At 35.3% G+C, this 25,722-nt stretch overlaps 1 protein-coding gene across 1 annotated transcript in view; it reads left to right on the top strand.

Annotated features, from left to right (window-relative positions):
* Positions 1 to 2,377: 2,377 nt before the first annotated feature.
* Positions 2,378 to 25,722, top strand: part of LOC135594873 (UPF0481 protein At3g47200-like) — a 38,822-nt gene continuing 15,477 nt past the window's right edge. Inside the window, exon 1 of the mRNA XM_065085378.1 lies at positions 2,378 to 2,430. The gene's annotated coding sequence lies outside the window, so the exon portion shown is untranslated. The remainder of the gene's footprint in view (positions 2,431 to 25,722) is intronic.

Genomic DNA, 25,722 nt, shown 5'->3' on the forward strand with positions numbered 1-25,722 from the left:
GTAGGATTTCTTATGAAATAACCTTATTGGGAAAGAAATTCCTAATTACCATCCTAGATGATCTATTCTGGTATATAAAAATATAGGACCTCCTAGGGACAAAACTATAGTTATTAAGATTATAGATTTATTCTTAATATCTCTTAGTCATTAATCTATCACTAATAGTAGTCTTGTAAATGATAAGAAGAGAGAAGAATGTGAGTCTAGTTCTCCTTACAAATCGACATCATTATAGCTTTCGAATCCAATAATGATATACCTATAGATCAAATAAAGGCTTTCTAAATTGCATCAAAAGGTACACAACGTAAATTTGATGTATTATTATTTGATTTTAGTTTCTAGCATTAAAGTTTTTCATATAATAATAGCATAATCATAGTTTTTATCCTTATATTCAATTTTTTAAGCTCTTTACTCCCTTCCTTCTAAATGATATAACCCTGGATATAATTTTACTTTCATCAAGATCATGTAATCCTAAGTAACTTTTAGAACTCTATATTCTTTTGCATCTTTGGAACATAAGTCACATCTTTGATATTTACTTTACTCACATCGCCACTGTTAAATCATTACCGAAACTCAACTTACTAGTCAACTTATTATTCAATAAATTAAAACAATACCTTTGAGCTCAAACATAAGTAACATAAATATAATCTAAAAACTAACCCTTCTAAAAGGATGCATCATTATTACCCTTAGCGATTTTGAGGATATCTCAATCAACATCCATTGCAGGAAAGCACTCACCAACCTTTTATTATCTTTGGATAATTTTATTTGATATTTCATACTCTTTGCATGTATAACATTAAACATTATTCAAAAACCTAACTTATGATCTCGACTTACCAAGTTGAGATTCACTCATGTTAGAAAACCCTCGTTGTTGATCTCTACCCTAAGCAACTAATGTCTTATCATATATATTCTCAAATTTATCTTATTCTAAAGTTACTATATACTTCCTACATGGTATATCTCCACAAATAGGAGTCAATGTAAGACGCAATAATATCTTACCTTCTTCATCAATTTTTATATCAACCTTTTTCAGATTATCCAACATTTCTTTGAATGTTCTGATACTTTATAGTCTTAAACTCTCTTGATCCTCAACCTATATAACTTTTACTTTAGATATAACATATTTCTTAAGCTTTAAGTTAGATAAAGCTTTTCTAATTTATCTTAAATAATCATAACGAACTCATCATCAATAACATTATTTATAATATTGTCGATGATGTAAAAACGAATAGTACCTATACAATTTGCGTGAAGTTCCTCCCAATCTTTGTCACTCATCTTTTATGATTTGTTTATTTATTTCTTTAACATTCTCCTTAGCCTTATTGAACGAGAAGATTTTTCACCCTCCTCTATCATAGGGTGAAACTATTTCTTTTATCAAAATTTTCCATAGTACAAACAATGAAAACAACTAATGACATCTTTGTTGAATATTGTATTATTAGATCTTTTGGGCACTAATACCATTTGTTGAGAAAATGAACTTGAAACCAAAAGAAAATAAGAGATCAACAAATAAAGAAGATGCCAAAAAATTGATATAAAATTTAACATGGTTTGATAACTTTCTACCTATGTCCATGGAAAAATCAAATTGTTCATTATGAGAAAAATCAATACAAGGAATCAGTTATCCTGAGTTAACCCAAACTCAAAGCCTGAAACCCCTATACACCCTCAAGAGTACCCAAAATGTCTATGTCTCTCCTTCACCAAAATCTTAAGACTCAAGGTATATTTATAAAAATAAATCTTAATTTTCTAAGAATTTTTTTTACTTGAATCCCTAATATAAATCCTGATCCTAGTCTATGAAGGAGTTTGAATTTAATTATACCTCCTCCCAATTAATTAAAATCTAATTTTAGAACTCGTAAAATATTTATCAATCTTAATAAAAATGATACAAAAAATAAGACTATCTTATGCCATATATCTAATAGGCACATGAAGAATATGACTTATAAATAACTAATAATCATATATTTGAAAAGAATCCAATTATGTGCATCGACTAAGAAAATAAGTTGTTTATTCTGTTAATTTTAATCGTCTAGTCCGTAGGTTATCTTAAATTTTCGATCAATGTCATTCATTACATACGAAAGATTAGTAGATGCGACATCATCTTAATTCATATTCTTAACTGATAGTGACTCGGTGACTTAGACATCCGACATCATCTTAATTAATATTCTTAACTGATAGTGACTCGGTGACTTAGTCATCCGTGGACTCGGTGACTCAGTCATCCGTGGACTCGGTGACTTGCATTCTTGCATTAGCACTATTAAGGCAGCAGCGGGAAGAAGAAGATGTCTCCACATCCAACACCCTCTCGTTTGCATTTCATCTTCTCCTCCAGTCTTGCAGATTCCTGTGTTCATGGTAAGTAAAAAACATTTCTTCTGCTTCGTTCATAGCTGGTAATCCTTTCTCTTTTAGTAGATTGGTTTTGCTATTTTAGATCTTTTAAGCATTTGATCTTTGGGAGGCGTGATACACTTTAAGATATAAGCACCAGAAATTTGAGTAATAAACATTGCTATCTAATTTTTATTTCAAAATTGTTATTTCATTTTTACTCTTACCGAACTAAAGATGAAATGTAAAGCTGTTTCTACGATCTATGATGGCGATAAATCTCGAACTGGTCTAAATGGGATGGGTGTTCTTCAACCCGTAAAACACTTATAGTAGGTCAGAATAAGCTCTAGAAAGACGTACAGCAACTATTTAGGATCATATCCTTAAATAATTTTTCAATCCTATTTAAGAATTCTCAATTCAAAAGTGTTTCCCTCACTCAACTCCTGTTTCTCCTTGGAAAGCTTCTCCTTAGAAAGCTTAAGAAGGTTGTCGGGTCATACTAGAACCCCTCTCTGTTTTATACGTTCTCTTATCACTGCTTGGTAGGTACATTTTGAGTACCGTACTATTTTCGAAAGCTTACTTTAACCAATGGTGTTTTTCTTGTTAGATTATATAATTATATTTAATTAAATAAGATATATTAGATATCTAATTAAATTGTAATTATAATTATTAATCAGTAGAAAAAAAAAAGTTTAATTATTATAGAATTTCTTAATAGATTATCTTGATAGAAAAAACTTTCATAATTACTTATCTTATATCCTTTACTCTTACGATATATATTATATTATAATATACATTACAATATATATTATTTATATATTATATTAAATTATATTATAATATATATTATATTATATTATAATTTAAGAAATTATAGATCTTCTCTTATTTTCCATCGGTTCATATTTTATCTCTTATAATGATACTATGAAGGATAGAAAAAGAGAAAAATATAAATATAGTATTCTTTGCATATTGGTATCATTGCTTCATTTAAATTGGACAATAGTGCATTTGCAAATCAAATAAAAGTTTTTTGAATGACATCAAAAGGTACATAATCTTAATCTTGATCTATCGTTATTTGATTTTGATTCTACTGTTAAGATTTTTTCACTAAACAAAAGTATGATTAAAATTTTATGCTTACAATTAGTATTAAAAATATTAGATTTATTTTATATAAGATAGTTATTGTTATCACCTTTTGCTTAAGAAAAGTTGTTATTACCTTTTGCAAGTGAGAACATGTTATTTATATTCTGATAATGTGATGCTTGCCTCACATGGTCTGTCTGTTTTCATATAACTCACCTATATCTATTCTCTTGCTTGTTTATGAAAAGGTGCTATCATTTTGGTTGACAGATTATCATCGATAGTCTACTATTGGCGATGGCGTAGTATAGGATGATAGCGTAGTATAGGGTGATGGCCTACTGTGATCACTGGCTTGTTAAGGACTACTACTATAGCTATGCAATGACTATTCATGGTAGTGAAGTGAAAGTTCAATGACCATATTGAGGGCAGTGGTCATGGGCCCTACTATCACGAATAATCGTTGTGTGCCTGCAACATCTTTGTCAGAGGATCATTCATCATTTTTATTTGTTTGTACATATATCTAGCAACGTATTTTACCTTATTTTTATATGTTTTTACTTGAAAACAATGAGTAGGAATAGTTCATAGTGTTATAAAGTATTCGCTCATCAGAATGGGCAAAAGTATCCCAAAATGGCTCACTTTTCGTGTGTTATGACTTGTTTTCTGTAGGCTATAGTGCAGTATAAAACGTCAATCATCTCAACACCCTAGAACCTCTCGAGTGGCATAGAGCTGGATAGGGGTTTGGGGTGGCATTGGGTATTAATTAGATTCACAAGTTCGTATGTTAAGCTTATGAGAACTTGCTATCACGCTTGACACTTAACGAGCAGTTGTTTGCAAACATACAACTGTTCATTTACCTTTTAAAGTTCTATATTTTTTTTCTCTTTTTCTCCCTTGCACATCAAATATATACTAAATTATTTATACAGTTGTCCTCTTCATGAGACTTTAGGATTTATCCGTCACTCATTTTCGAATTAATCAATTTAATTTTTTATATGCCCTTTGAGATAGTGATAAAAGAAGTTTAATGACATCATGAGTAGCAGTGGTTTTGCAAAATATCAAATAGATCATTGTTACAGTATCAAGAGGTTTGACAACAGTTCTATTATTATGTAGATGATATGCTTGTTACAAGTTTAGACATGCAAGAGATAAATAATTTAAAGTATGAATTGTCAAACAATTTTGTAATGAAAGATGTAGGAGCTACAAAGAATGAGGATTACTAGAGACAGGGAAGCAGGGACTTTAGTACTGTCACAAGCAGAATACATTAATAAAGTACTCTCTCGATTCAACATGCAGAATACTAAACAGTGAGCACTCCTTTTGGTGCCCAATTCAAACTTGCAAAAGAATAATCACAAAAGCCGGTGAGGGGATGATTTGGCCTCAATGTTTCTTCGAAGAACTTGATAAGAACCAGAAGGAAAGTGTCCTATATTCAGATAATCAAAGTATAGTTCAATTAGCAAAAAATCCATCTTTTCATACTAGAATAAAGCATATTCAAATGAAATATCACTTCATTCAGTCCAGAAGATAAAGCCCTTGAGCTCGAAAAGATTCAAGGAAATTGAAACTCTATTGATATGTATCCAAAATGGTGACCATTAATAAACTGAAGTTGTGTTCAACTTCAGTGGTCTGCACATGCAAGGGGAATGCTGGGCTGCTACATTGAGTGTGAAGACGATTAAAATCAGTCTCCTAAGTGCGAGATTGTTAATATCATCTTTGACTTAGTAAAAGTTTTGTTAAAATTTAAATTTTGACTTGGTAAATGAGGTTCTAAGCACTTATCTGATTTATGACTATAAATAGGAGTTGTTATGATTGTTTAGGGTTGTTTAGATTAGTGAGCTACATGTGATATCTTTTTTTACTAGTGTGACTACACTATAAATAAAGATGGGTTCTCTTGAGAAGTGTGTGAAATTATGGTAGAAGCTGTTTAGAGTTGAGAGGTTGTGAGGGATAAGTGTTTTTCTATACATTTGTAATTTTCTCCCTATAGTGAAGATCTAAAGTGGCTTTGTGGATGTAGCGTAAATCATAATATTTCTATGTCTTTGTTTGTGTTCTATTATTTCTTTTACTTCTTTTAATCTAGTACTAAGAGACTTGTTATTTCTCCTGATAGGGAAGCACTATGACATCTTCGTATAATCGAGCTTGCATCTTCCCAATAGATATTTTTGTGATTCAATAATAATAAATTATGCTAGCTGATCCATATAGGGTTCAGGTTCGATGATTCATCGACTCAATACCACCTTTCGGATGAAAGTTTTGACGGAAGAGAGAACTATCATAGAAATATCAAGCATAAACCCAAAAGAAAACAACATCCATTATAGATGTGTAAGATCATATAATAGCATAAAGAAAACAACTTGAAATAATAGAATAATAGTGGGATAGAAAAGCTTATAGATGCATAAGAACGTAGGTTGTCTTTGGACACCACTTGGGTGCTATTGACAATTTGTGTATCGCTATCGATTTTAGTCTTTTTCTTCTCTCTAATTATCGGAACCTCCTCCTAAGGCTTAGAGGGTAGGCAATAAGTTTTGGAGGCTTTTCGCAATAGCTAGATGAAGCTTTGATACGGAGCTTAGGTTGTTGGAACTTGATGAAGAAGGCTATAGTGGAAAGGATGGGCTGCACCATGTAGATTTTTTTCATTCTCTTCTCCTTTCTTCTCTTCTCTATTCTAAGACTAGAATATCTAAGGCCAGCTAGCCTCTTATTGAAAACTTATTTGGTTGCCTTTAAATGGGGGCACACGCCTTGTTTTATAGGGTGAGGAGTGCCATAAGTCCTTAGGGTTTAAGAACTTTTCTTATAGGGTATGTGTAGTTAGTCCTTTCTTTATAGGGATACCATAACTCTCTTATTTAGTGCTTGCCCCTATTTGGGTGAAGGGTATCCTAATCCAATAAGACTTGGATTGAGGTGAGTGGGCTATTAGGATAGAGGATTTACTTGACCAAACAAGACTTCAAATCTTCAAAGGATCTTAATGCTAGTCATAGGTGCACTGTAAGCCAATTACGTAATAGTATGTGTGACATGATACGTACTTTTTTTTTTAATTATTATATATTTGATATTTTTTTAACTTTATATTACTTATTGTATATATTGTGATGTTCATGGATCTGTGCAATGAGAATCGGATTGTGGTAAAATCACAATAATGAGACTGATTCGCCTTTAAACATATACCCTAAATAATCTCGGTCGTAGGTTATTCGAGAGGGATATCGAGATAATCGGATAAACTAGTGTGTTGTATACCCATCTATATGATGGAGATAACTAATTTTATAGATGCTTGTGTGGGGATACTAGGAATATAGTGCAGGTGCTCATTGGAGAATGAGTTTACTTATCGATCTACTCATGAAATATTGGATGGTTGATGATACCTCATTATTAGAAAGTGATTCTATCATCCTAGTGGTATATTTGGTCCTTGGACTTGAGACACCAAGGATGCCTTGTATAAGTACTTCACTCTTTGATACCAAACTTATAGACCTAGAAGTTCCAAATCTAGCATAACCGGTCATCGTGAGTGGCAACGAACCTTACGAGGATTATTAAGTGTCAATAAATGATCATTCACTCTTAGTATTATGAGAGGAATATTTTATATATTCTTACTCAAGCAAAATCCTTGGCCAGGGTCATTCGGATTAAGAGAGAAATAGTTCTCCGAGAGAATTTTATTAGAGCGAGACTTGCGTAGAAACCATATGGGCCTAATAACACCATGCCTGAAAGATGGTCTTTGGGATATTAGATAGATAAAGAACTATAGATATATGGTAACTAATGACAGACAGGTCTGATAGATTGGAGTACCCTGTATTGTTTGAGGATTACGACATAATGGCCTAGTACGTTCGTAGTCGATGAGTCGAGTAAATTATTATAGAGATAATAATTCACTGAGCTAAAAATAGTTTTGATAGGTATGACTCATGACCGGCTCGATATTAGGCCTAGAGGTTCACATACATATGGTAGGTATTGCATATCCAATAAACCCCTAAATTATTGGATCCTGTGGATGAGATATAATAAGAGATAATGAGATAATATTGGATAGAAATCTACTAATCTAAGAGGCTTAGATAGTTAGATAGAGATCTAGTATCCAATAGAGTAGGATTCATTAGGATTAAGTTGATAGGGGGCCTCTATAAATAAGAGGGAACCAAAAGGTCATAGGCTAGTCCCCTTTTGGCTGCCACCTCCTTTTCTCCTCTCCCCCTCTCCTCCTCAGCTAACAACCCTTATTTAGGGCATGTGGATAGGGGTCAGCCCTTTCTTGATTGTGTGGTGCCAGAGGAGGACAGTTGACCTCCTTCATCTTTTCTTATAGATCTATAAGTTTTTAAGGATATACAATCTCTCTAGGTAACATATCTTTCTCATACATGTAGTTTTTGGTTTTGTGGGTTTTTTCACACCAATTTTCGCATGACGATGAAACCTTCTTTTTTGTGAGAAATTTTAGAATTTTTATTTTTTGTTCTTCTATTGCATATGTGATGTCACCCTAGATTTCTCAATAGTAGTATTGGAGCCAGGTTGTTCATGTGAAAGATTGGTTTATAAACTACATGTGTTGTGTTCAATTGCGTAGAATTATTTTCACACGATTGGTGGGATTTTTCACCATAGTTTTCAAATCTAGACTACATTTATTTCCTCTATTAAAAGGTGTTTCAGAGAGGGCTTTTGATATCAAAATTTTTGACGCAAAATGAGAGAAAGGGCAGCAACTATTGCTGCCCTATAATTTGGTCGAAGGCTACTTGCAGCCTTGGTCGAGAGCACAACTTACTATTCTCAGCCTAGACAAAAGTAATAAGGTCGAGAGTAGCAAGGGTACTCTTGGCCTACAAGTTGGCTGTCCTTGTAGCCAAGTTTCTTGGCTACAAGGGGCACCCCTAGCAGCTAGGATTTCTTGGCTGCAGGGGTTACCTTGGCGACTAGGACTCTTGGCTGCATGGGGCAGCCTAGCGGCCAGGGTTTCCTGGCGGCCCATGCTCACCCTATAGGTTTCTTGGCCACTTGGGGCATCCTAGGGTAGGGTACCCGAAAGGGCTACAAAATAATTAATTAAATATTTTAATTAATTATTATTATTATCATCATCTAGTAGTCCTACATGATGATATAATATATATGATATATGATATGGACGAATGGTCATGGACCATGTGATATGATGTATATGTGTATTGTGATTATTATTATTATTGAGGCCTACGAGCCTCTAATTTTTCTTGTTTATTATCGATCCGATGATCATGATGTATGGAGATGCACTGAGATGCTGACGGAATCGATGATGACAAGATGGACGATTATAGGGCATGGAGATGTGTCGATACACACATTTATCATGGTATGAGTGATTAGGCCCACTGGCTTGTTAAGATCAGGGTCAGCACTAATGTTAGGATCGGAGTGGCACTAAGATGGGGGGGGGGCGGGGGGGTGAATTAGTGTAGCGGATTAAAACTCATAAGTTTGAAATCGATTTTGCAAATGTGTAGAGATTTCGATTCGATAAAGTATGACTTAGCTAAAATAGCTCAAGTAAAGGAAGTCAAGAGTAGGGAGAAGAAAACCAAATAGTTTGCTGCTAAGAAGATAAGTGGTTCAGAAAATTATACACTCACACATTCAAGGAACACCACAATGTAAAGTGGTTCGGTCAAATGACCTACATCCACTTACGAAGCCTTCTTCGATGAGGCTCCCAACTTTCACTAGCAAATCACTTTGAAGGGGAAGGACCAAATACCCCTCTTACAACCTTTTTATAAGTGGTTCACTCTCTTACGGATTTTTCAAAGAGAAAAAGAGAGGTGAACACTTAAGCTATTGAATACAAGACTTTGTTAAAGCTTTTTCTCAATCTCTAACTTCTCAAAAAGGTATTGTCTCTACTAAGAATTGAGGGGTATTTATAGGCCCCAAGAGGATTCAAATTTAGGCTCCAAATTTAAATTACTTTTGGGTTCCCGGTGCTGGCGGTGTCACCGCCTATCAGTGGCGGTGCCATCGTCTGTCAGTGTTTGACACTAATAGTGTACTGGTGGTGCCACCGCCAGAACTCTCGGGTTCTGGGCGGTGCCACTACCTAGTCCGACGGTACCACTGCTCGACCTTTCAGGTTTTGGGCGATGCCACCACCCAGTCCGGCGGTGCCACCGCCCAACCTTATGGGTCATTGGTTGGGCTCCTAATTTGTCCTAAACCAGTCTATATTAGGGCCCAATTGGTCCCTAACCAGGTTATATGATTAACCCTTAATTCTAACCCTAATTACATGCAAACTATGAAATTAAGACATAGTCCTAAGCAGGTTTTTAACTGGCAACGTCGAGTTTCCTTCCGGCGAGCTTTCCGGTGAACTTTCGGCGGACTTCCGATACACCCTCGGATTTCTTTCGGCGGACGCCCAGCAAGCTCCCGGTCTTGTGGCAAGTTCAGCGAATCTTTAGCAAGTAGCCGAATCTTCTCGGTGATCTTCGTGAATCTCCGACGATCTTTTCGGCAGACTTCCAAAAACTTCGGCAAGTCCCTAATTCCTTCTCGGTTGGTTCCGGCAGCACTTCCGACGATTCTTCGGACTTTCGGCGGACTCTCGAACACCCATCGAACTTGACTCCGGAAGACTTTCTTTATGTCTTCAAGCTATCGTAGTTAATCTTGCATACTTAACTCAATAATATGGATTAGATTAATTAACCCATCAATTGACTTCATCATCAAAATCCGAGATTCAACAATCTCCCCCTTTTTGATGATGACAATCAATTGATGACGGAGTTACTCATAACTCCCCTTATCTATATGTCATATTATGAGAAGATAAAAATACTTGAATTCAATCTCTTTGAATTCAAGCCTAAACCGATAAGTTCTATCCGTCGAACTTATCGTTATTCTTAATAAGCATGAGCAAATATGAAACTTCGTATTTCTCATGATTTCAAGGCATGAAAATTATTTTCAAGCTGAATGATAAAAGACAATTATCATTTCGATAAGAAATAATAATAATTTAAAATTTCAACATGGATTTCATGATATAAATGCAAGGAATGATTTCATATGATCATGAGATAATTGCTTATCATACATATAAAAAAAATTGATAAACATGATACGATAGCCAATCTAAAAAATTTCATATGCGATATGCTTAAAAAGTTTTACGATGATTTTAAGGAATAAAACACATATAAGACATTTTTCATTGCATTATACAACATGCAAATTTTATATTTTGCACAAGTCATCAATCTTTTGCACATTCTTCGCCCCCTTTGTCATCAACAAAAAGGAGATGAGGTTTTAAATATAAAACTCATGATCATTGAAGTTATTCATAAAATCATCTCATAAGAAAAAAAATCTTGAAAAGGAGATGGTAGAATTGACAAAGCTTCAACTTGGCATTAAGATCGATCATTCAAGGAAGACATCAAATCATCCAAAATAACATGAAGGTGTCAAAATTTCGGAAAGAAACACCCAACATCATATAATAGGATAATGTCAAATGCATATCAAGGTAGCATAGAGGTTTACAATAATAAGAAAGAAGTCAAATCCATGAAAACCGAAAAGAGGATGAAAAATTTTCAAAAAATATATACAATCAAGTTCATTCATAAGGACAATTCAACATGCCTAATTCCCTTCTAATAAAGTCAAATTGATCTTCATTTAAGGCTTGTGTGAAAATATCCGCTAATTAATGCTTTATATCAATAAATTCTAGAATGACATTATTATTATTGACATGATCTTGTATAAAGTGATGCCTAATATCAATATGCATAGTTCTAGAGTGTTGAATTTGATTTTTGGTTAGACAAATAGCACTTGTATTATCACATTTTATGGGAATGTTCTTTAAGTAAATTTCATAGTCTTCCAACGTATTTTTCATCTAAACAACTTGTGCACAGCATGCACTTGCAGCTATGTATTCAACTTCCACTGTAGATAGTGCAACCGAATTTTATTTCTTGGAAATCCAAGAAATAAGTGTATGTCCTAAAAATTGACATGTTCCAGATGTGCTTTTTCTATCTATCCTACATCCACCAAAATCGGCATCTGCATAAGTTATTAAATCAAAATTATCGGATTTTGGATATCATAATCCTAAATTAGGAGTTCCTTTAAGATATCTAAGGATTCTTTTAACACTTTTAAGATGAGACAATTTAGGATTAGCTTGAAACCTAGCACAAAGTCCTACACTAAATATGATATCTGGTCTAGTTGCGGTGAGGTAAATTAAACTACCAATCATTCCCCTATAAGTTTTTTCATCAAAGCTTTCACCACTTTCATTCATGTCTAACTTAGTGGAAGTACTCATAGGAGTGTTTATAGCTTTTGAACCATCCATGTTAAATTGTTTTAACAATTCTAATGTATATTTAGATTGATTAAGAAATATATCATTACTAAGTTATTTAACTTGCAATCCTAAAAAGAAGGTTAATTCTCCCATTAGGCTCATTTCAAATTCATGACTCATAAATTTGGTAAATGATTTACATAGTGATTCATCCGAAGAACCAAAAATAATATCATCAACATAAATTTGAACAATAAGAAAATTATTTTCAAAATATTTGATAAACAATGTAGTATCAACCTTGTCTTTTGTAAAATTATTTAAAATAAGAAAGGAACTAAGCCTTTCATACCAAGCTCTAGGAGCTTGTTTTAAGCCATAGAGAGCCTTAGTCACTTTAAATACATGATTAGGAAGAAGAGAATTTTCAAATCTGGTAGGTTGTTCAACATACACTTCTTCGGAAATAAAACCATGCAAGAAAGCACCGTTGACATCCATTTGAAATAGTTTAAAATTATTACTACTAGCATAGGCAAGGAGTATCCTAATGGCTTCTAATCTAGCCATAGGAGCGAAAGTCTCTTCGTAGTCGATACCTTCTTCTTGGTTAAAACCTTTGGTCACTAGTCTAGTCTTGTTTCTAACCATGATACCGCATTCATATTGCTTATTTCTAAAGACCTATTTAGTACCAATGACTAAATGGTCATTAGGTCTAGGAACAAGCTTTCATACCTCATTCCTCTCAAATTGGTTTAATTCTTTTTACATTGCAATAACCCATGAATCATCTTTCAAGGCTTTGTTAATGCATTTAGGTTCAATTTGAGAAAGGAAGGCGGCGTTAGTACAAAAATTCTTGAAGGAAGAATGAGTTTGAACCCCTTTTGATGTATCTCCTATAATTAGCTCCTTTGGATGAGCATCTACATACTTCCATTCCTTGGGTAAGGAAATTTCGGAAGAAGATATATCCAAGTTGCTATTTTGAAGAGGGGGTCATTTAAATTCAAATTATCGAAACCAAGATCATCATCAAAATCATTTTTCTTTAACTCAAAAATTTCATTAAAAACTACATGAATAGACTCTTTTATAACTAAGGTTCTTTTATTAAAAACACGAAAAGCCTTAAAAATAGAAGAGTAACCAAGAAAGATACCTTCATCGGATTTAGCATCAAATTTTCCTAAGGCATCATTTTCATTCAAAATAAAGCATTTGCAATCGAAAACTTTAAAATTAGAAACATTTAGTTTTTTATTATTCCATAATTCATAGGGAGTTTTTGATAGAGATGGTCTTATTAGAACCTTATTCATGACATAGCAAGCCATATTAAAGGCTTCGGCCCAAAAATACTTAGGTAGACTATGTTCATTTAACATAGTTCTTGTCATTTCTTGTAAATTTTTATTTTTATTTTCAACTACCCCATTTTGTTGAGGATTTCTCGGAGTGGAGAAGTTGTGATTATATCCATTGGATTCACAAAAACTTTGGAAGTCACGGCTTTGAAATTCGCCACCATTATCATTCCGAATTGATGAAATCATGAAGCCTTTTTCATTTTGAGTAAGTTTACAAAATTTAGAGAAATATTTAAAACAATCACTTTTGTGAGCCAAAAAATAGGTCCAAGTGTCTCTGCTATAGTCATCTACAATTATGAAGGCATGTTTGCTTCCTCCTAGACTCGTTGTGTCAATTGGTCCAAATAAGTCTAAATGGATCAATTGCAATGGTCTAGTGGTGCTAATTTGATTTTTTTGGTTTGAAACTAGTTTTTATTTATTTTCCTAGTTGACAAGCATCACACACTTTGTCCTTAACAAACTTCATATTGGGAATCCCTCGTACTAACTCTCTAGATGAAATCTTAGATATTAGTTTTATACTTGCATGATCTAATCTCCTATGCCAAAGCCAAGCATCATCATTTAAAACAGAAAAGCACATTTCATTATTAAGTTCATTAAGGTTAATGGTGTAGACATTATTTTGTTTTAAGGTAATCATTGATATGTTATTGTTTGGTTTTTCAATAATGCATATATTAGATTCAAATCTAACGATGTAACCTTTATCGCATAATTGACTAATGCTTAAGAAATTATGTTTCAATCCATAAACTAGCAATACATCATCAATTGAAAAACTTAATTTGTTACCTATGGTTCCCTTGCAAATGATTTTACCTTTGTTGTTGTCTCCAAAGGTGACATACCCTTCTTCTTTGCTAGTGAGCATAGAGAAATGAGATGGATCTCCGGTCATGTGCCTTGAACATCCATTATCAAGATACCATCTCTTGCTCCTAGCTTGTGAGTTTGTCTACAAAAGAGGATGGTTAGGTACCCATTTGATTTTGGGTGCCTCAAAAATTGATATACTAATTTTGTCATTCATCATTGAATTATTTATAGTTCCTTTAGGAACCCATATCAACTTATGTAGACTAATTTTCTTAAATGGACATTTGTAAATAACATGTCTGGATTTACAATAAAAGTTACATTTCAAATGAGGTGAAATATGTAATGTGGGTCCTTTAATGAAGGTGGTAAGATTTTGGTGAATCCTCTCACAAAACCAATTCCACTTCTATTTGCGACATGACCCTTGTTCGCAAGGATCATGTCCAAGCCTTTGCTACCAACCTTAAACTTGTTTAAGGTCTCTTTAAGTAGCAAATTCTTGTTTTTTATTGCTTCTAAGTGTTCACACTTAGAGCATGGAGGAGTTTGAAGACTATCAAGCTTATTTTGTAGTAAGGCATGCTTTTTCTTTAATAGATTAAACTTCTTACTAATAGTTCTACACTCATCAAATAATTCATGAAAAGTGATAGAAAGTTCATCGAAAGATAAATCTTCATTAATTAAATCATATACCTCTCCTTATAAAGCCATTAGCGTGAAGTTTGCCTCCTCTTTGTTGCTAGCTTCTTCATTCTCGGAATCACTTGAGTCATCCCAAGTTGCTTTTAAGGCTTTCTTCTTCTTCGGTTGCTTATTCTTGGCTTGGGGGCATTCATTTTTGAAGTGCCCCGGCTTCTTACATTCATAGCATATTACTTGGTCTTTTTTATGTTCAAGTTTGTTTTTGGTGTTATTTTCAAATTTATTCTTTCTTATAAATTTTTTAAATTTTTGAGTTAAAAGTGCAATGTCATCATCACTGTCCTCATCACTTGATGTTCCTTTCAAGTGGTCTTCTTGTGTTCTAAGTATCATATCCTTCCTGTTCTTTGGAAGGGGGTTCTCAAGCTCTTCATGAGCATGACACATCATTTTGTAGGTCATAAGAGACCCAATAAGTTCTTCGAGAGAAAATGTTTTAAGGTCCTTAGCCTCTTGAATGACCGTAACTTTTGGATTCCAACTCTTTGGAAGGGATCTTAAAATTTTAGTTACTAGTTCAAAGTTAGAAAAACCTTTACCAAGAGCTTTGAGTTCATTGATGACATCCGTAAAACGGGTGTACGTGTCTCCGATGGACTCACTTGGTTTCATCCGGAAAAGTTCATAAGAATGTACAAGAATGTTGATTTTGGACTCTTTCACTCGTCTAGTATCTTCATGAGTGATCTCAAGAGTTCTCCAAATATCAAAAACCGAATCATAAATCAAAACGTGATTAAATTCATTTTTTGTCAAGTGCACAAAACAAGGCATTCATAGCCTTTACGTTTAAAGCAAAACCTTCTTCTCTGATTCATCCCATTCGCTCATCGGAAGAGAAGATTTTTTAAATCCATATTCGACAATAGTCCAAAGCTCAAAATCCATGGAAATAAGGAAGATCCTCATACGAGTCTTCCAATATGTGTAATCCGGCCCATTAAACATAGGCGGACATGCCGGAGTAAGCCATCTCTCTTGGGTATTAAACCAAATATGAGAGTGAGCCTTGCTCTGATACCAATTGTTAGGATCGGAGCGGCACTAAGAGGGGCGGTGAATTAGTGCAGCGGATTAAAACTCATAAGTTTGAAATCGATTTCATAAATATGTAGAGCTTTTGATTTAATGAAGTATGACTTAGCTAAAATAGCTCAAGTAAAGGAAGTCAAGAGTAGGGAGAAAAAAACCGAATAGTTTGCTGCTAAGAAGATAAGTAGTTTAGAAAATTAAATACTCACATATTCAAGGAATACCACAATGTAAAGTGGTTCAGTCGAATGACCTACATCCACTTGTGAAGCCTTCTTCAATGAGGCTCCCAACTTCCACTAGCAAATCATTTTGAAGGGGAAGGACCAAATACCTCTCTTATAACCTTTTTATAAGTGGTTCACACTCTTACAGGTTTTTCAAAGAGAAAGAGGGAGGTGAACACTTAAGCTATTGAAAATAAGACTTTGCTAAAGCTATTGAACACTTAATCCTAACCCTAATTACATGCAAACTATAAAATTAAGACATAGTCCTAAGCAGGTTTTTAACCGGCAACATAGAGTTTTCTTCCGGCGACCTTTCCGACGAACTTCCTGCGGACTTCCGATACACCCTCGGATTTCTTCCGGTGGACTCTCAACAGGCTCCTGGTCTTGTGGCGAGTTCAGCGAGTCTTTGGCAAGTAGCCGAACCTTCTCGGTGATCTTTGCGAACCTCCGATGATCTCTTCGGTAGACTTCCGAAAACTTCGGCATGTCCCTGATTCCTTCTCGGTTGGTTTCGGCAGCACTTCTGATGATTCTTCGGACTTTCGGCGGACTCTCGAACACCCATCAAACTTGACTCGGTAGACTTTCTTTATGTCTTCAAGCTATCGTAGTTAATATTGCACACTTAACTCAATAATATGGATTAGATCAATTAACATATCAATTGACTTCATCATCAAAATTCGAGATTCAACAACTAAGAGGGGGGGGTGAATTAGTGCAGCAGATAAAAACGTCAACTTCGTTAAATCTCTCGTACATTGAAAATCGATTCTGACGTAAAAGTCGTTTCATAAAGAACTTTAACTTAAGATCAAAATGGAAGTATAGTTGATGTAAAGCAACGAAGGCAGTTTGCAGATAAGATAAAGAGCAGAATATAAATGTAAACCGAGATTTAAAGTGGTTCGATCAATCTTGACCTATATCCACTTTTGGCTTCCTCCTCCAATGAGGTCGTCGATGTCTACTAGAGGCCTTTCTTCAATAGGCGAAGGCCAATCACCTTTTATACCCCTCTTCTCCTTTTACCGGGTTTACGAGACAACCCTTACAAGCACTCACTTATTCCTCTCTTAAACTAGTCTAACACTTAGAAGAGGGAGAGGAGATCACATAAGATTTTAGCAGCGTTTCTTTCTTTTTAGACTCTCTGTGCTTGTGTACTTTAACTAGGGATGAGAGGGGTATTTATAGGCTTCAAGTTGATTCAAACTTGGAGCCTAAAACTTTCCCATCCCGGGTTCCCCGGGCATGGGCGGTACCACTGCCCAGGTCTGATGGTACCATCGCTTGGGGGGTAGTACTAGGCGGTACTACTGCCCAAACTGGTGATACCACTGCCTAGCACCCTGCTAGGGGCGGTACAATCGCCGAAACTGGTGGTACCATCGCCTGACATAGTCTCGAAGACTGTGCCACGATGGTGAGACTTCTTAGGGCATTGTTTGGGCTTCTTATTGGGCCCAACACAGTTCTTACATCAGCCTAGCTGGCCCCTAATTGGGTTGGCCCAAATCCAAGCCCAATTATGTACTAACTACGAAATCCTAAGACATTTGCTAAGCTAAACAAGTCCCTATGTCAATTCTTCCGGCGAGCTTCCGGCGAACTTCCGACGGACTCTCGACAAGCTCCTAGACTTTACGACGATCTTCTTAGCGAGTTCCGACTAACTTCTCTAGCAAGTTCCGAGACTTCTCGGCTGGTTCCTCTATAACTTCTGATTAAAGTCCGGACTTCCAACGAACTCTCGAACTCCCAACGTGATCGCGTCCTTGACTCCGAGACTACATTTTGCTCCATGCCTTGCCATCGTAGTTAATCCTGCACATGTAAAACATACTTCAATCTAGACAATTAATACTAAGCATTAATCAAGTTGTCTGACATGTCATTGGTTCCTCAATGCTTCATCTGATTCTTCGGCGCATCGTCCTCTCTTGTGGCCTATTGCCCAATCGGCCAGTTGACTCCGCAACTCCAATATCCATGGTACAATATCCGCTCTTCTTTGCCCGATGCCCGAATCTACGGTTTGAAACCTTCTATCGATACGTCGATCATTCCTCCGGCCCGACATCTAATCTTCTGATATGTTTTCCTCCGGCACAATATAATTTTTCATGCTTTAATTATCTCATCCTGATTGAAGCATCTTGCGTCACTAAAAACGCAGATTAAAACATAAATAATTATCAATTGGTTTCATCATCAAAATCCGAGATTCAACAATCTCCCCCTTTTTGATGATGACAACCAATCGACGATGGAGTTGACCTTAACTCTCGGAGTTTAAACACACTCCCCCTATTAATATGCCTTATTGATAGAAACTCTTGGATTCAAAAATCCAAGTAACATGTCATGATCAAATCATGACATACCAACAAAAAGGAGAAGTACAATTCTCATGTGTTTAAAAATAAGTTCAATACATTACATAATTAACATAATCTCTAGTTTTATCATCATGTAATTTGTAGTTAGAAAATTTAGCAAGTGTTACATCATGCTTAGAACATTCAAGCTATCAAATTTTAGATATGCAAGTTTTACAACATACAAGCTAGCAAATTGAAAGATGTGCAAATTGGCATATTTGCTTTTCTTTGCGATGTGCAAGATAGTATTTCTTTATAATGTTCAAGATAGCAAGTTCTACATCATGCTAGCTAGCAAATTAGAGATGTTCAAGAAAAAATCTCTTGTTTCTTGAAATATGCAAGTTGCAAGCTAGCAAATTTTTGCTTCCTTTGCAATGTTTGAACTAGCAATTTTGCTTCCATTGCAAAGTGCAAGTTAGCATGTTTTGCATCTTGAGATAGGCAAGATAGCACTTTTGGTATACAAATTTATTGTATACAAGCTATCAAATTTTACACATAAAAAATTTAATAAAATTTTACATTTTTTGAGATGTGTAAGATGGACTATTTTGCCTCTTTTTGAAATGTGTAACTTGGCAAACATTGCTTCTCTTGAGATTTACAAAATAGCACTTCTTGCTTCTTTTTTTAGATTAGCAAGCTAGCAAGTTTGCCTCTTTTTGAATTGTGCAAGCTAGCAAATTTGCTTTCTAGCAAGTTTTGCTCCCCCTTTATCATTGTCAAAAAGAAGGGAAGACCCTTTTCATCAATTTTCAAATTATGACAAAGGTAAGGTAACAAAGATGAAAAAAAATCAAGATGTGAATATCAAAATAATTTTTCATCATGAATATTTTATCATTGCATGCATCATTATCATAAGTGTTTCATGCATTCGTATCATCATATAAATAATATTAAAAAGAAAATAATTGGGTGATGAGATAAACATTTCATGAATTACATAAAAATCATATCATGAAAGATTAATACATGTGAATACCAAAAGACATGATTTCTTTTTGAAAAACCTCCTCATAAATAATCAAAAGAAAATCTTAGGAGATCGATTAATGAAAAATCTTAATTCATAATAAATTTTAATTTGTAAATATCACGGAATCAAGATCATGATTTGGATAAAAATTTATTCAAATTTAAATCATCAAAATCATTTTTAAAGTCCAAGAGATTCATAAAGATGATACAAATGGATTCATCAAAATCAATAGAGAAAAATAATTTTTAAGAAAAAATGTTTTCTTCTTTTTAGTCAGTTCAATTCATATGATTTTATTTCATTTAAGCCAAATAAAAATATCATGTTTAAAACTAAAAGTGCAAGATTTATTACAATAAAGATCAATAAGGCACGTTAATTATGGTAAAAATCGATAATCTATAAACAACAAGATTTATCATACATAAATTTAAAAATCTCATGCATAGAATAAAATCATCAATCATGATATCAAAACATCATTATGCATCATTAAATCATCAAGCATGATTTCATAATTTCAATCAAAATCATTTTATTTGTTTATCATAAAACATGCATTTTTCATGATTATTTTTAAAAACACTAGCTTGATAAACATGATTCCTAATTTTTTGTATTTTCATAACATTATTAAATATGTAATTTTTAAGGAAAAATATTTTCTAAACTAAATAAATAAATAAAAAATGCATCATGAAAAGCATTATGTAATTTCAAAGTAAATTAGGGGGATTTCGATTACCTCATCGTTGAAAGCGGTTAAGACGTAGTTTACCACCTCACCTTTCTTGATTTTCTCCTCGTCTTCGGAGGAGCTCGATTCATCCCAATTTTTGTTCTTCTTCTTACGTTCAAAGTAAGTAGTTCCATTCTTTTTGTTCTTAAATTTTTGTTTCATTAACTTTTTAAATTTCTTTTATAGTTTAGGTTCACCATCATTTGAGCTTATGCTCGAGTGGTCTTCAAATGTTCTATGTCCTAAATCCTTCTTGTCATTTGGAAGGTAGTTCTCATGTTCGTCAAGTGTCACATTAGTTATTTCATAGGTCATCAAAGACCCAATTAGTTCTTCAAGTGAAAAAATATTTAAATCTTTTATTTCTTGTATTACTGTTACTTTCGATTCCCAAGTTTTAGAAATTGATCTTAAGATCTTGTTAGCGAGTTCAAAGTTCAAAAAACTTTTACCAAGTGCTTTTAGACTATTGATGACATCCGTAAAACGGGTGTACATGTCTCCAATAGTCTCTCTTGGTTCCATACAAAACATCTCAAAATCGTGCATCAAAAAATTTACTTTAGAATCTTTTTCACTACTTGTGCCTTCGTGTGTGATTTCAAGAGTGCGCCAAATATCGAAAGCTATTTCGCATAAAGAAACTCGATTAAACTCCGTTTTATCTAAGGCGCAAAATAGAGAAGAGAAGATATTTTAAAACCATATTCGATAATGTTCCATAAGTTCAAATCCAAAGAAAGCAAGAAAACTCTCATTCGAGTTTTCCAATAAGTGTAGCCCGTTCCATTGAAAAAGGGATGACGAATGAGAGAGTGACCCTTTTGAAAGCTGAAAAGAGATGTTTCTCTTGGGTGTTAAACCAAATGAGAAATCACGAGGCTCTGATACCAATTGTTAGGATTAGGGTCGGCACTAAAGGGGGGGTGAATTAGTGCAGCAGATAAAAATGTCAACTTTGTTAAATCTCTCGTGTGTTGAAAATTGATTCCGATGTAAAAGTCATTTCGTAAAGAACTTTAACTTAAGATCAAAATAGAAGTATAGTTGATGTAAAGCAATGGAGGCACTTTAACCGAGATTTAGAGTGGTTCGGTCAATCTTGACCTACATCCACTTTTGGCTTCCTCCTCCGATGATGTTACCGATGTCCACTAGAGGCCTTCCTTCAATAGGCGAAGGCCAATCACCTTTTACACCCCTCTTCTCCTTTTACAGGGTTTAGGAGACAACCCTTACAAGCACTCACTTATTCCTCTCTTAAACTAGTCTAACACTTAGAAGAGGGAGAGGAGATCACACAAGATTTTAGCAGCGTTTCTTTCTTTTTAGAGTCTTTGTGCTTGTGTGCTTTAACCAGAGATGATAGGGGTATTTATAGGCTTCAAGTTTATTCAAACTTGGAGCCTAAAACTTTTCCATCTCAGGTTCCTCGGGCACGGGCGATACCACCGCCCAGGTCTGGCGGTACCATCACCTGGGAGGCAGTGTTGGGCGGTACCACCACCCAAACTGGTGGTACCACCGCCTGGCACCTTGCCAGGGGCGGTACAACCGCCTGGACTAGCAATACCACCGCTTGACACAGTCTTAAAGACTGTGCCATGACGGTGAGACTCCTTGGGGCACTGTTTGGGCTTCTTATTGGGCCCAACACAGTTCTTACATGGGCCTAGCTAGCCCCTAATTGGGTTGGCCCAAATCCAAGCCCAATTACGTGCTAACTATGAAATCCTAAGACATTTGCTAAGCTAAACAAGTCCCTATATCTATTCTGTCGGCGATCTTCCGGTGAGCTTCCAACGGACTCCTGACAAGCTCCTAGACTTTACGACGATCTTCTTGGCGAGTTCCGATGAGCTTCTCTGGCAAGCTCCAAGACTTCTTAACTGATTCCTCCATAACTTCCGATGAACTCTCGAACTCCCAACGTGATTGTGTCCTTGACTCCGGGACTTCATTTTGCTCCATGTCTTGCCATCGTAGTTAATCCTGCACATGTAAAACATACTTCGATCTAGACAATTAATACTAAGCATTAATCAAGTTGTCTGGCATGTCATTAGTTCCTCGACGCTTCATCTGATTCTTCGGCGCATTGTCCTCTCTTACGGCCTATTGCCTAATCGGCCAGTTGACTCCGCAACTCCGATATCCTTGGTGCAATATCCGGTCTTCTTTGCTCGATGTCCGAATCCACGGCCCAAAGCCTTCTATCAATACGTCGACCGTTCCTCCAGCCCGACGTCCAATCTTCTGACATGTTTTCCTCCAGCACAATATGATTTTTCCTACTTTAATTATCTCATCCTGATCGAAGCATCATTCGTCACTCAAAACACAGATTAAAATATAAACAATTATCAATTGATTTCATCATCAAAATCCGAGATTCAACAATTCAAGCCTGATTACATTAGACTATGGTCCATGATCATCTGGTGTGATTGCTCATAATGTGTAATTGCTTATAGACCTACTAGATATGTATAAATATATTTGTATGTGATGTAGATATATATTAAATATGTATGTGTATTATATATCATATTAGGAGATCAAATTAAAATCCTCTCTGTATATAATATTAAGTCAGTAAGCGTGAGATAATTAGATTAAACCACATGGACTTCCATCATTATAGGGAGAAATTGATTCCTTACGTAGGTTGAGTTGATCAAGTCCCTTGAGGCTCACCTATATCACGATTTGATATCTTGCCTACGGCAAAAAGATGTCACCAGTGACTTGAGGATATGGTATGCTTGGTCGAGTCCCTCGAAGGTATATCATCAAATCAGACTCGTCTTATAATGATAGTGACGATTTAATCGAATATCATGGTTGGTCGAGTCCCTCGTGGCCATGATGGTTTAGAGGCCAAATAGGGTGAGAATCATAAAGGGTTGTGATCAGCAAGAGTTGCCTACCTTTTGAGGCTTAGTGTGATTAATCAAAGCCCTCGAGGTTACATTGAGATATTGATTGGATCTCGATCCCCACTAGAGATCTGTCGGGAGTCTTTGATTCATATATAGGAGGGAGTTATGTGTTTTGTGATAAAATAGGAGAAGTAAGTTAAGATAGAAGTCCTTAACTTAATTATTTATATTTTATAAAATATGCATGTTATTTATTTCTGCTATATATTTATTTTTAAAAAAATATTGCTTTCAAATCCCTTACATGGTATACTTGATGTCAATCATCTCATTGGTCCAAATTATACGGATTGGCTCAGTAAACTATGAATCATCTCACAGCGAAGAAGTTCACGTGTGTCCTTAATACAGTGATGCATATGCCCAAGGAAGGGGCAAGTAAGAATGATATCACACACTACATGAAGTACATATATAACTCCACTCTTGCTCAGTATTACATGTTAGGCTCCATGACTCCCGAGTTACAAAGACAGCATGTAAAGATGGTTGTCAGATCCATTCTCCTATATCTCTATAAATTGTTTGAGGAATAGGGAATGACTCAATGATATGAGATATTCAAGAATCTCTTTCGCACTAGGATGACTTAGGGGATACCGATCCAGAACTATATCCTAAAGATAATTGAGTGGATAAATAAACTCACGAGTCTAGGAATAGTCCTAGAGGATAACTTATGTGGATCTTATGCTTCAGTCCCTATCAGATTCCTTTTCATAGTTCATCATGAATTTTAATATAAATAAGCTTGAGGTAACTCTCCCTAAGCCATTTAATATGTTGAGGGAGGCTAAGAGCACTTTCAAGAAAGAGAAGCCAGTTCTATATGTTGGTAAGACCAGAAAAAAAAGGAAGGTAGAGAAGTCTCTTAAGAAGGGAACGAGTAAGGGTAAACTAGGTAAAGCAAAGGTTACTAAAAAGTACCAAGCAAAGGACAAAGACTAATGCTTCTACTGCAATAAAAATAGGCATTAAAAGAGGAACTACATAGAGTATCTTGTAGAGAAGGCGAAATAGAAGCTTAGAGAAGCTTCAAGTATATTCATGATCAGTCTTCATTTGTTAGATTCTTATAATAAAATATGGGTATTAGATATCGGTAGTGCTTATCACATTTGTAATTCGTTGTAAGTTCTAGCAAGACCTAGGAGGTTAGATAGAGATGAGATGGACCTGAAGATAGGTAATAAAGCAAAAGTTGCTATAGTGGCTGTTGGCAATGTCACCCTAGATATGCTTAGTAGAGCTACTATTGCATTAGATACAAACTATTTTGTTCTTTTTATTATTAAAAACAGTATTTCCATTTCATGTTTGATAGTTAGTGGATATAAATTGGTTTTTGAGAACAATGGTTATTTAATAATATTGGATGATAAGATCATTACTAGAGGAATATTGTATAATGGTTTATTTATGCTAGACACTACTCCATATTGTTAGGAATGAGTCAGCATTGAGAGGGGGGGTGAATTAGTGCAGCGGATAAAAATATCAGTTTCAAAAAATCCTTTCGTACAATAAAATCGAACTCAGAAATACTTAACTTTGTAAGTGAAGTAAGAGCGTATTGAGAGCAGTTTACAGTTAATGTAAATTACAGGAAGTAAATCCAAACTAGAGAACACGCCAATTTTATAGTGATTTGGTCGTCGTGACCTACATCCACTCTGCCGATTCCTCTTTTGTCGAGGCCACCGGCATCCACTATCGATCTTCCTTTAATAAGCGAAGATCAACCTCCTTCTTACACCCCTCTTCTATTTTTACTAGGTTTAGGAGACAACCCTTACAAGCACTCACTCCTCTCTCAAACTATTCTAACACTTAAATTAGAGGAGGATTCTCACAAGAGATTTCTACAGTGTTTTTTCCTTTTTAAATTCTCTATGCTTATGTTTTTTAATCAGGGATAAAAGGGGTATTTATAGGCTTTAAGTTAATTTAAATGTGGAGCCTAAAAAGGTCTCATCATAGGTTTCTTGGGTACTAGTGGTACCACCGCCATTCCTAGGCGGTACTACCACCGCAGGATCTAGTACTAGGCGGTACCACCGCTGGCAACATTGCTGCCGGTGGTACCACTGCCCAGGAATCCTCGAGTGATGTTCCCCAAGCGGTGCCATTGCCGACCAAGGTTTCAGCACCCTGGTTGGGCCTTGAATCCAACCCAAACCAGTCCAACTTTGGGCCCAGTTGGTCCCTAACAGAGTTGATGGGATTACCTCCCAATCCCAACTCTAATTATGTGCTAACTACGATTCCTAAGACATATTCTAAGTAAGATAAGTCTGATTTCTTTTGACGAGCTTCCGGTGATCTTCCGGCGAACTTCCGACGATCTCTCGGTAATGTTCCGGCGAACTCCTAGCAAGCTCATAGACTTCACGACGATCTTCTTGGTGAGTTTCGATGAGCTTCTTTGGCAAGCTCCTGGACTTCTCGGTTGGTTCCGGTAGAACTTCCAACGAACGTCCGGACTTCCGACGAACTCTCGAACTCCCAATGAAATCGCGTTCTTGACTCCGGGACTTCATTTTGCTTT

Source organism: Musa acuminata, chromosome BXJ1-10, assembly GCF_036884655.1.
Source record: "Musa acuminata AAA Group cultivar baxijiao chromosome BXJ1-10, Cavendish_Baxijiao_AAA, whole genome shotgun sequence".
Classification (NCBI taxonomy): domain Eukaryota; kingdom Viridiplantae; phylum Streptophyta; class Magnoliopsida; order Zingiberales; family Musaceae; genus Musa; species Musa acuminata.